The sequence below is a fragment of the Scylla paramamosain genome, chromosome 4, assembly GCF_035594125.1.
Source record: "Scylla paramamosain isolate STU-SP2022 chromosome 4, ASM3559412v1, whole genome shotgun sequence".
NCBI classification, from domain to species: Eukaryota; Metazoa; Arthropoda; class Malacostraca; order Decapoda; family Portunidae; genus Scylla; species Scylla paramamosain.
In genome coordinates, this window is record NC_087154.1 from 11,842,558 (window position 1) to 11,855,399 (window position 12,842).

At 38.3% G+C, this 12,842-nt stretch overlaps 1 protein-coding gene across 10 annotated transcripts in view; it reads right to left on the minus strand.

Annotated features, from left to right (window-relative positions):
* Positions 1-1,378: 1,378 nt before the first annotated feature.
* Positions 1,379-12,842, minus strand: part of LOC135099747 (uncharacterized) — a 35,990-nt gene continuing 24,526 nt past the window's right edge. For 4 of the 10 annotated variants that reach the window (XR_010268327.1, XR_010268326.1, XR_010268332.1 and 1 more), the window contains exons 2-3: positions 2,488-2,613; positions 1,379-1,982 (exon numbers count right to left, since the gene is read on the minus strand). The gene's annotated coding sequence lies outside the window, so the exon portion shown is untranslated. The other 6 variants (XR_010268330.1, XR_010268328.1, XR_010268325.1 and 3 more) reach the window with 6 other exon arrangements.

The window sequence follows — 12,842 nt, forward strand, 5'->3', positions numbered from 1 at the left end:
GGAGATAGAAAGAGGGAAAGATGGGGTGAAGGACAGTAGGAGAAGAAAGTGTGTGGGCTTTACAACACTGCTAATTTTTGTGGTCTAGTTTAGTCTCATCTCAGTCTCAGTCTCATACTCCAAAGCACAATTAGGTCCAGCAGGTGTGGGTATGTCAAGCAATCAGGAGGCAGAGCAGGAGGTGGTAACAGGAAAATAATTGATGCATCTTGCCTTAATTATGCCAGCATATCATCTATACATATCCTGTGTAATAACATGCTCTGCACTGAATTAGGTATATGCTCATTTAGCTAGTTTAATTTTTTTCTGATTTTTAAAGAAATCAGTATGCTCTCCCTCCTGCAAATGTTGTGTGCCCTTATTGTGAATTAATATATCAGCCAGCAAAATTAACTGGTTCTTGGCAATATGTGCTTTTTATACCACTTCTTATTTAAGTTCTGCATTCCATGTCTTCCAAATAATATACTTTATGAAGGCACAACTGTGAATCATTTGTGTAGGATCTTGTATCAGCAATTTTAATCACTCACTAAATAATTTAACAGTTTCCCTGCAGCTAATTTCAATAACTCACAAAGTATAAATGATAAGTAGTCTTCATAGTCACCATCTCTATAGTCACCTTTGGTTTATGTTTTTTTAGTGAATAATGTTTTGATTTTTATTGGATGTGTTAGCTGGATTCTTCCTTATTTCCATGATTTCCATGAATATGTATAATTATTATATTGATGGTTCTTCATTACTTTCAGTCATGCGGGTGAAGAGGGCAGCATGGAACAGTATGTTTTGCTCTATCATTCAGCCACATTTGCTGCTGTGGCAGTCATCCCTCCTGTCCTCACCTCAGCTAGAGCCAAGCCAACAAAGCCACTGTTAATATTCTGTCAGAAGAGCAGCCCACATCACTCTGCATGCTCCCTGTCCAGCCCTCAACATCATTGCATCTCCTTGCTGACTGCTGGTCCCAACATTTGAGACACAAGCAGGGCAGAAGATCTAGCAGTTCCTCAGATGTTGGAGTTCTAACAAGGCATCCTCACCAAGACAAGGAACATGAGGGGTTCAATGGATATGTTGAGTGATCAACTGGAAGTAAGAAACTCTTACTTTCAACACCTACATGGAGGCCATGACTACAGTGCTGGAAATCATAGCCAATTCCCTGGCAGAAATTGCTGTCAAGAAAGATTAATAGCAGGACCTTTTTATTTGTGTATAATGTGTGATCATTCTCTTACTTTTAGATATGATAATAGGTTAGTAACATGTTTCTTTTAAGATTTTCACCATTTTTCTTTGTTTTATAAGTAATTTTTTTTTATATGCAGTACATTAAGATAATTTTTTGGGGTGAAAGTAAATCTGTATATTAAACTTCTCTTTTATTTTGACAATACTTAAGTGTACATGAGCATAGTGAAAGACTGGAAGGGCACTTGGATGTTAAAATAGGTTGAGGTGGTACATGTGAGACAAAAGGTGCTGGTGTAGGGCTTTGAACGAGCAAGGAAGGAAGACTTCAACTGGAAGACATTCTGCCAAGGCCACCTCCTTAGATGCTGTCTTCAATAGGCACGAAACATCAAAAGAGAGAGAGACAGAGACAGAGACAGAGAAAACCTATGAAAATACATTTTTGTTGACAACACTGCAGCAAGCCAGTCCAGCTTGGATGCCTCTTCTGTATTCTCAAGCTTCGAGGTCATCATCAAGTAGTGGCTCATTCAGGGGAATTCTTCTTTGGATGCACATATTGTGCAACTGCATATGTGCAACTGCTTTATGAGAACTTTTAACTGGGTGGCACTGCAGGGTGCCACCTGACTTGTACAGACAGCAGAATCTGGATTCCAGTGTCCCATATGTCTGCTGTATCACCATACGTGTCTTTGTGTGGCTGTTGAAGGTGTGTTTGCCTGCAGTTCTTGGCTCAAAAGTCATTAGAAAAGGGCTCTAGAGGATAAAAGAATCACCTGCAATGATAGAAGCATGTGTAAAGGATTAATCCACACAAAAAATAACTTTAAAAATCTTGTTCATAAACAATTAACCATCACATTATTTTAATACCCATTTCTTGTTCATGAAATTAACCTTTACTTTACTCTCCAGTCTATATAATTTTTATACAGATTAGTCTTCCCCCTCATAAGAAAAATCTTCATATTATACAGAAACAATCTAGCTTTTCAAGTACACTTGTTTAGTACCTTCTACATTTACTGGAGACAAACTTGAAAATATAGTGTGGAAAAAAAAAAAAAAAACTACTTCACAGGTGACACCAGTATGCTATATGCTGACAATTACTTGCAAAATTTTCGCAAAAAAATTTTAGCACCAATTTTGAAATGCATTATCACTAAAAGTAAACTTTTAATATAATTTGATAATTGAAGAACATAGACAGGTTCTTTTTGAAGTTTCATACACATCAGCTGAAAAAGAATACACAGACACAGATGAAAGGTTACTCACCAAGGAGTCAAAAGGTGCAGGATTTCATGGTGAGGTTGGCTTGATCCAGTGGATCAAGCCAATCTCTGAAGACCCTTTCCCTGCACACCCTGTCGTGTTCTCTGGCCCACAGGTATTCCATGAAGGCTGAAAAAGTTACTTTTATCAACAGGAATGTTCTTATTTTATTTTTACTTTCAGCTGATAGCAATATTTATAAGGAATAAGGACAAAGATTATAATTATATGATACTTAAAGGCAGCTTAAAAGACAACATTAGTTACAAAAGCTTTAGTAACTTGTAAAGAAACAGTAAATTTTGTCAGGAGTAATGTAACTTAAGTAATATTGGTCATTATATTGAAGAAATTTTAACTTTAATTAATCCAGAATCATCAATGTATCCAACTTGTAATTATTTCCTTTTCCATTTCTGGCTTCATACAAGCAGCTTAAAAGGCAATGTTAGTTACAAAAGCTTTATTAACTTGTAAAGAAACAATAACTTTTGTCAACAGTAATGCACTTAAGTAATATTGGTCATTATATTAAAGAAATTTTTAACTTCAATTAATCCAGAACCATCAATGTATCCAACTTATAATTATTCCTTTTCCATCTCTGGCTTCATAAAAGTTAACTTGTACCTTTTCAACCACTGGCTTCATACATATCACCTGTCTGGCCTTTCCTGCTCCTACCACACACCACTGCAAAATTCTGCTGTCACAATCGCATGCCACCTCCATCACCACCACCACAAAATTATGTCCGGCACTTTTTTTTTTTCAATATAGGAGGAACACCAGCCAAGGGTAACAAAAAATCCAATAAAAAAAAGCCCACTGAGATGCCAATCCCTGAACAGGGTCCAAAGCAGTAGTCAAAAATTGAAGGATAAGTGTCTTGAGATCTCTGTCTTGAAGGAAGTGGAAATACAGAAGCAGGCAGGGAGTTCCAGAGTTTACCAGAGAAAGGGATGAATGACTGAGAATACTGGTTAACACTTACATTAGAGAGGTGGACAGAATAGGGGTGAGAGAAAGAAGAAAGTCTTGTGCAGCGAGGCCACAGAAGGAGGGGAGGCATGCAGTTGGCAAGATCAGAAAAGCAGTTGGCATGAAAATGGCAGTAGAAGATAGCTAGAGATGCAAAAATGCAGTGATGAGAAAGAGGCTGAAGACAGTCAGTTAAAGGGGAAGAGTTGATGAGACAAAAAAGCTTTTCATTCCACCCTGTCTAGAGAGCGGTATGAGTGGAACCCCCCCATACATGTGAGGCATACTCCATACATGGATGGATAAGGCCCTTGTACACAATTAGCAGCTGGGAGGGGATGAGAAAAATTGGCAGAGACATCTCAGAATGCCTAACTTCATAGAAGCTGTTTTAGATAGAGATGAGATGTGAAATTTCCTGTTTAGATTATAAGAAAAGGACACACCAAGAATGTTCAGTGTAGAAGAGGGGGAACAAGTGAGTGTCATTGAAGAAGAGGGGATAGTTGTCTGGAAAACTGTCAAGTTGATAGATGGAGGAATTGAGTTTTTGAGGAATTGAACAATACCAAGTTTGCTCTGCCCCTATCAAAAATTCTAGAGAGATCAGAAGTCAGGCATTCTGTTGCTTCCTTGCATGAACTGTTTACTTCATGAAGGGTTGGACGTCTATGAAAAGACATGGAAAAGTGCAGGGTGGCAGCATCAATGTAGGAGTGGATAGAAGTTTGGTTTAGAAGATCATTAATGAATAATAGGAAGAGTGGGTGACAGGACAGAACCCTGAGGAACACCACTGTTAATAGATTTAGAACAGTGACCTTCTACCACAGCAGCAATAGAACAGTCAGAAAGAAAACTTGAGATGAAGTTACAGAAAGAGAAGGATAGAAGCCGTAGGAGGGTAGTTTGGAAATCAAAGCTTTGTGCCAGGCTCTATAAAAAACTTTTGATATGTCTAAGGCAACAGCAAAAGTTTCACCAAAATCCCTAAAAGAGGATGACCAAGACTCAGTAAAGAAAGCCAGAAGATTACTAGTAGAGCAGCCTTGATAGAACCCATACTGACGATCAGATAGAAGATTGTGAAGTGATAGATGTTTCAGAATCTTCCTGTTGAGGACAGATTCAAAAACTTTAGATAGGGAGAAAATTAAAGCAATAGGACAGTAGTTTGAGGGATTAGAACAGTCATCCTTTTTAGGAAGAAGTTGAATGTAGGTAAACTTCCAGTGAGGAAAGGTAGATGTTGACAGACAGAGCTGAAAGACTTTGACTAGGCAAGGTACAAGCATGGAGGTGCAGTTTCAGAGAAAAATAGGAGGGACCCCATCAGCTTCATAAGTCTTTTTAGCAAAGGTTTAAGTGAAGAGTTCAGCTTTAAAGATAGCAAAGATGTTATCTGGTTAAAATAAAAGGGAAAGAAGAAGCAAAGCTATTGGAAATGTTTTTGGCTAGATGCCAGAAGTCACAAGGAGAGTTAGATCTTGAAAGATTTTGACATCTATTAATGAAGGAGTTTTTGGCTAGTTGGAGAACAGACTTGGCATGGTTTCGGGCAGAAATATAAAGTGCATGAGATTCTGGTGATGGAAGGCTTAAGTACCTCATGTGGGCCACCTCTCAATCATGTATAGCATGAAAACAGGCTGTGTTAAACCAAGGTTTGGAAAGTTTAGGTCGAGAAAAAGAGTGAGGAATGTATGCCTCCATGCCGGACACTATCACCTCTGTTATGTGCTTGGCACACAGAGATGGGTCTTTGTCACAGAACCAGTAGTCATTCCAAAGAAAATCAACAAAATACCTCCTCAGGTCCCCCCAACTAGCAGAGGCAAAATGTCAGAGGTACCTCTGCTTAAGGGGATCCTGAGGAGGGATTGGAGCAATAGGGCAAGATACAGATATGAGATTGTGATTGGAGGAGCCCAATAGAGAAGAGATGGTAACAATATAAGCAGAAGGATTAGAGGTCAGAAAAAGGTCAAGAATGTTGGGCGTCCAAGATGGTCAGGAATACGAGTAGGGTGTTGCACTAATTGCTCTAGGTTGTGGAGCATAGCAAAGTTGAAGGCTAGTTCATCAAGATGGCCAGTGAAGAGGAGAGGAAAGCCAAAGCTGAACACTGAAGTCTCCAAGAATGGAGATCTCCACAAAAGAGAAGAGAGTCAGAATGTGCTCCACTTTAGAAGTTAAATAGTCAAAGAATTTCTTGTAGTCAGAAGAGTTAGGTGATAAATAGATAAAAACAGGTTAGGCGATAAAACAGATAAATTTAGTTTGAAAGTGACCATAGTTGCTTGTCACATTTAAAGATGAGGCATAGAGCAATATGCCGTAGTCTGGTTAAGCCATTCCGAGTCAAAATGATGATTGATGTTGGCCAAATATGATTAGTAAAACTTGCTGCATGGTACTGTACATATGGCAGTTATGAAATGAAATGTCAAAGCATCTCTTAGCTGGTTTTTTCGCACTATTTCTGCTTTTTTGGGTAATAGGTATCCCTATTTATTATCCTATTCTTTCTAGACAGACTGGAAGTATTATAATATAACAAAATATATTTTATTATTAGCGATTATGGAACAAGGGGAAACTGTGATATAGGTAGCACGTCTAGCAGCGGTTCAGGTCACAGGTCATTCACAGAAGTGAGAGCGAGGTCCCTTCCCTGGTCCTCAGATTCCGCCATGTTAAGGGAACATTCCATTCTGTGTATCGCTTCTTCAGACCTGTTCTACTTCATCACCTGTGCAAATATGAGCCACTCTGCAGAGTATTTTACCGTGAATTGGTTGTATCAGTCATGACCTCACACCAGAACACAATGATGTGTTGGAAGTCGTGGCCCAAGACAAGGCAAATCACTTAATTTTAAATAATTGACGCTACACAGTTTTAATAATTATTTTAACTTATGACTCACTTGTATGCTGATAATTTTGTATGTTCGAGATTTTATTTAAAACAATACACTCACATCGGAATACACTCACATCGGTTTATTTTCACCTAACATGTTTGCATCGCTGCTCGCAAGTGGCTTTGTCTTTCACTCCACCCCACTGCCCACCCACAATTCTTGCAAACCCTTAGAAAGCTTGTGGCCCTGGGTAGTTGTGTCGGAAAATGCCTGTTTCTGAGGCGCTTGTGAAGAACAGTAGAAGATGCCTTTAATAATGCTGCTACACTTAGAAAAGATACTACTTCAGCGGCACTTCTACTCTTAGGAATAACTTTTACTTTGAAAGTAAAAGTTGCTTTTAGGAGCAACTTCTAGGAATCTAGGAGCTAAGTCGAGGATAAAAGCACTTCTAGGAGTGTTCCTAGTACTCCTGGGAGTCTTTTATTAATACAGACTCTGAAGAAGATGCTTCATAATGATGACCTGTGTAAGTTCACTCGAGGTCTTTCCAGAACTTGGGATCAGTGCATGCGTGAACAGCATACCAGATGTATGGTTTGATGCTGTCATGGAGTGAGCATCTCCTCGCTACTCTGAAGATGAATTCGGTAGATGATATATTCAGGTCATGGCTTCTTGGGACGGTATGAATACTTAGATACATTATTTTCGTGTCTAATGATATTATTCTTACAATTTGTAATATCTTCGTTCCCTCAATAAAATCTAATTTTGGTCTCCAGTAGACCACACTCGATAAGGGACGAAATCACTTGTAAACACTAAACATGGCGAAAGCGAGGAGGGAATGTTTACAGGCTTCGAGCCATACATCTGGCATGCTGTTCAAGCGTGCGCTGATCCCAAGTTCTTGATAGACTTCGAGTGAACCTACACCAGGTCAGGAAAAAGCAGTCACATGGATACAACATAATTTAATAAAAAAAAAAAAAAATGAAACGAACATGTATCATGACTTCTAGTCCATCTTGTGTCTATATATATATATATATATATATATATATATATATATATATATATATATATATATATATATATATATATATATATATATATATATATATATATATATATATAGTGAGGTCTAAAGCACTGTTCAGGGGGTGCTGTGAACTTATCATTAAACCCAGCTGTGACCTTACTGAACGTTTCCCTTTGTGTCTCACAAGATAAGGGGGCACTCACAGCCTGCCCTCTAAAGACAACTCTCTTCCTCCACACAAAACTACAAGCACCTAATAACACACATCCTTCACTCAAAAATTTTAAAATCATTATGGCGACTCCTACACCAGCCTCGGAGTCCCCATCTGGGGAGGGGACCATAAATGTCCCCAGGTCGGACTGCCTTTCTGTCGACGACCCTAAGTGTCTTGACACCCCCCTCAACTTTTTCTTCATTAACTTCTGCAACATTTGCAGTCTAATTTTCAATCTGTAGAACACCACCTCTCCTCTTCTAAACCTCATCTTCTTTTCCTCACTGAAACTCAGGTGTCTGAGGCAACTGACAGTAGCCCCTTTTCTGTTCCCTCCTACTTTCTCTATCCTCATTTTCGATCCAAAGCTGGATGCTGCGTTTATGTGCGCAATGACTTAACTTGCTCTAGTGCCCACGCTCTTGAATCTTACGAGTTTTCCACCATCTGGCTACGACTACAAAGTCACTCTCATACTAAATTTATCTGTGCTGTATACCTCTCACCTAACTTCTCTGACTATAAGAAATTCTTTGACTACTTAACTTCCAAAGTGGAGCACATTCTGATCCTCTTCCCTTTTGCAGAGATCTCCATTCTTGGAGACTTCAATGTTCACCACCAGCTTTGGCTTTCCTCTCCCTTCACTGACCATCCTGGTGAACTAGCCTAGAACTTTGCTATCCTCCATGACCTAGAGCAATTGGTGCAACACCCTACTCGTATTCCTGACCGTCTTGGAGATACGCCCAACATTCTTGACCTTTTCCTGACCTCTAATCCTTCTGCTTATGCTGTCACCCTTTCTTCTCCGTTGGGTTCCTCCGATCACAATCTCATATCTTTTTCTTGTCCTATCACTCCAATCCCTCCTCAGGACCCCCCTAAGCGAAGGTTTTTCTGGCGTTTTGCCTCTGCTAGTTGGAGGGACCTGAGGAGGTATTTTGCTGATTTTCCTTGGAATGACTACTGCTTCCGTGTCAGAGACCCGTCTTTGTGTGCTGAGCGCATAACAGAGGTGATAGTGTCTGGCATGGAGGCATACATTCCTCACTCTTTTTCTTGTCCTAAACCTTCTAAATCTTGGTTTAACACAGCTTGTACTCGTGCTATACATGATAGAGAGGTGGCCCACAAAAGGTACTTAAGCCTTCCATCACCAGAATCTCATGCACTTTATATTTCTGCCCGGAACCATGCCAAGTCTGTTTGTTCTCCAACTAGCCAAAAACTCCTTCATTAACAGAAAATGTCAAAACCCCTTTCAAGATCTAACTCCCCTCGCGAATTCTGGCATCTAGCCAAAAATATCAACAATAACTTTGCTTCTTCTTCTTTCCCTCCTCTATTTCAACCAGATGACACCACTGCTATCACATCTATTTCTAAAGCTGAACTCTTCGCTCAAACCTTTGCTAAAAACTATACTTTGGACGATTCTGGGCTTGTTCCTTTCTCTCCTCCACCCTCTGACTACTTCATGCTACCTATTAAAATTCTTCGTAATGATGTTTTCCATGCCCTCTCTGGCCTAAACCCTTGGAAGGCTTATGGACCTGATGGGGTCCCTCCTATTGTTCTCCGAAACTGTGCCTCCGTGCTTGCACCTTGCCTAGTCAAACTCTTTCAGCTCTGTCTGTCAACATCTACCTTTCCTTCTTGCTGGAAGTTTGCCTACATCCAACCTGTTCCTAAAAAGGGTGACCGTTCTAATCCCTCAAACTACCGCCCTATTACTTTAATTTCCTGCCTATCTAAAGTCTTTGAATCTATCCTCAACAGGAAGATTCTTAAACATCTATCACTTCACAACCTTCTATCTGATCGCCAGTATGGGTTCCGTCAAGGTCGCTCTACTGGTGATCTTCTGGCTTTCCTTATTGAGTCTTGGTCATCCTCTTTTAGAAATTTTGGTGAAACTTTTGCTGTTGCCTTGGATATATCAAAAGCTTTTGATAGAGTCTGGTGCAAAGCTTTGATTTCCAAACTACCCTCCTACGGTTTCTATCCTTCTCTCTGTAACTTCATCTCAAGTTTCCTTTCTGACCGTTCTATTGCTGCTGTGGTAGACGGTCACTGTTCTTCTCCTAAATCTATTAACAGTGGTGTTCCTCAGGGTTCTGTCCTGTCACCCACTCTCTTCTTATTATTCATTAATGATCTTCTAAACCAAACTTCTTGTCCTATCCACTCCTACGCTGATGATACCACCCTGCACTTTTCCAAATCTTTTCATAGACGTCCAACCCTTCAGGAGGTAAACATATCACGCAGGGAAGCCACAGAACGCCTGACTTCTGATCTTTCAAAAATTTCTGATTGGGGCAGAGCAAACTTGGTATTGTTCAATGCCTCAAAAACTCAATTCCTCCATCTATCAACTCGACACAACCTTCCAGACAACTATCCCCTCTTCTTCAATGACACTCAACTGTCCCCCTCTTCTACACTGAACATCCTCGGTCTGTCCATTACTTATAATCTGAACTGGAAACTTCACATCTCATCTCTAGCTAAAACAACTTCTATGAAGTTAGGTGTTCTGAGACGTCTCCGCCAGTTTTTCTCACACCCCCCCCCAGCTGCTAACTCTGTACAAGGGCCTTATCCGTCCATGTATGGAGTATGCTTCACATGTCTGGGGGGGTTCCACTCATACTGCCCTTCTAGACAGGGTGGAATCAAAAGCTTTTCGTCTCATCAACTCCTCTCCTCTAACTGACTGTCTTCAGCCTCTCTCTCACCGCCGCAATGTTGCATATCTAGCTGTCTTCTACCGCTATTTTCATGCTAACTGCTCCTCTGATCTTGCTAACTGCATGCCTCCCCTCCTTCCGCGGCCTCGCTGCACAAGACTTTTTCTTCTTTCTCTCATCCCTATTCTGTCCACCTCTCTAACGCAAGAGTTAACCAGTATTCTCAATCATTCATCCCTTTCTCTGGTAAACTCTGGAACTCCCTGCCTGCTTCTGTATTTCCACCTTCCTATGACTTAAATTCCTTCAAGAGGGAGGTTTCAAGACACTTATCCATCAATTTTTGACCACTGCTTTGACCCTTTTATGGGACTGGCATTTCGGTGGGCATTTTTTTTTATTAGATTTTTGTTGCCCTTGGCCAGTGTCCTTCCTACAAAAAAAAAAAAAAAAAAAAAAAAAATATATATATATATATATATATATATATATATATATATATATATATATATATATATATATATATATATATATATATATATATATATATATATATATATGTGTGTGTTTGTGTGTGTGTGTGTGTGTGTTTTGGCTTATGTAGGAGGGTCACTGGCCAAAGGTAATAAAACCTCAATAAGAAAAGACCCACTGAAGTGCCGGTTCCCTGAGTCGAAAGCAATAGTCAAAAATTTCAAGATAAGTGTCTCGAAACCTCCCTCTTGAAAGAGTTCAAGTCATAAGACAATGGAAATACAGAAGCAGGCAGGGAGTTCCAGAGTTTAATAGAGAAAGGGATGAATGATTGAGAATACTGGTTAACTCTTGCATCACAGAGGTGGACAGAATAGAGGTGAGAGAAAGAAAAATGTCTTGTGCAGTGAGGCCACGGGAGAAAGGGAGGCATGTAGCTAGCAAGATCAGAAGAACAGTTGGCATATATATATATATATATATATATATATATATATATATATATATATATATATATATATATATATATATATATATATATATATATATATATATATATATATATATATATATATATATATATATATATATATATATATATATATATATATATATATATATATATATATATATATATATATATATATATATATATATATATATATATATATATATATATATATATATATATATATATATATATATATATATATATATATATATATATATATATATATATATATATATATATATATATATATATATGTGTGTGTGTGTGTGTGTGTGTGTGTGTGTGTGTGTGTGTGTGTGTGTGTAATATTATGATGTATTGACGCCCACCCACTACGTAACGCCGCACAATATCAGTGTTGCCATATCAATTGCGCTCACATCTTTCGGCACGGATAATCATGCTTCGGATTCCCTATAATTTCTATTGAAAGGAAACAATAAATTAACTCTTACACACACACACACACACACACACAATATATATATATATATATATATATATATATATATATATATATATATATATATATATATATATATATATATATATATATATATATATATATATATATATATATATATATATATATATATATATATATATATATATATTGGTGAGACTAGACGTAATCTTGCGCAAAGAATTGCTGAGCATAAATGTATTTTTCCCAGAACAAATAATCAACTAGCTGTTCCATTGTTTCAGCAATACATGCCCATTCACATGAACATAATCATTCCTTTTGTAACAAAGATTTCAGAATACTACAGAAGACATAGTCCAATATGGAAACAAAATGATTAGAGGCACATAAATCCAGAATCAAATAATAACTTAACATCGAGTCAGTTACATATTGTAAGATAATGTTTTGGAGCTCTGTTCCGGTACCATTATCATTGCTTTGGAACTCAACTTTTTGAGTCCTTCTCCCATTGCCATACAGGCAAGGTGTGTACATAATTTTCGTTTCCGGTGGATTCGGTGTTAAATCTTAGTGTGTTTATTGTTTTAGCTTACTTGTATTGCTATTGCATGTAAATTTCATACAATCTTTATTTAATGTTTTGTTGTTTTTAGCCAGAAGATGCCTGCAGAAAGAGTCGAAACATAGGAAATGACAAAAGAATAAAGTTGAAGAAAACTTCTGAGTGTCTCCGCATACATAATAAACATAAGACATGCGTACCACTACTAACCATTATGATTGACTGATTGATTGATTGATTGTTGCATTAATAATTAAATACAACAAAGGAGGAGGACGGACCTTGCCACCCCCCCCAGGGCAAAGACTTAAGGGTATCAAAAATATAAAAATAGTATACATTACAAGAATATAAGTAAATAAATAAACACAGATATTGCACATCTTATTGCATAAATGTCCTACAGTCTGGGAGCAAACGTAGGATATTCCTTGAGTATAGCCTTGAGAGTGGCTGAGTCTAAGAAATGGTCAATGAGGGTATATAAGTCATGTTGACCTTGCAGCCTAAATTTAGCAATGAGAGGACATTCCGTGACGTAATGACGCAGAGTGTGTCCTCTTAGTGCAGCACGCA